The sequence below is a fragment of the Propithecus coquereli genome, unplaced genomic scaffold, assembly GCF_000956105.1.
Source record: "Propithecus coquereli isolate 6110/MARCELLA unplaced genomic scaffold, Pcoq_1.0 Scaffold479, whole genome shotgun sequence".
Classification (NCBI taxonomy): Eukaryota; Metazoa; Chordata; class Mammalia; order Primates; family Indriidae; genus Propithecus; species Propithecus coquereli.
In genome coordinates this window covers 176970-177340 of record NW_012150607.1, presented here as the reverse complement: position 1 = coordinate 177340, position 371 = coordinate 176970, and positions in this window count along the sequence as shown.

Below are 371 nucleotides of genomic sequence, written 5' to 3'. Positions count from 1 at the left end.
AAAAAAAAAAAAAAAGAATTTATTTGGTCTATATTATGTATGAAGTGTACATTTTCTCTGTGCTTCTCTGTTAGGCAACTATGATGTCGAGACAAAAGTTTCCCCAGGGAGCTTTACTGAGGTATGCCATAGACTTGGCCTAAGGCAGGAAACACCTGCTCTGATAAGGTAAACCATCCCTTTATGCTGTAAGAGGTAAAACTCTGGGATCTCAGTGAGGAATGATTTAAAAGCTGGAGTGAAACAAGTAAACATTAAGTTTTGCTGAAAATATTTTGGAGATACCTTCACATTGGTGAGGAACAGTGTTCCTTTTAAGCTAGAATAATGGTGAAGAACCTCAACTCTTGCAATAACTAAACACAACAAAA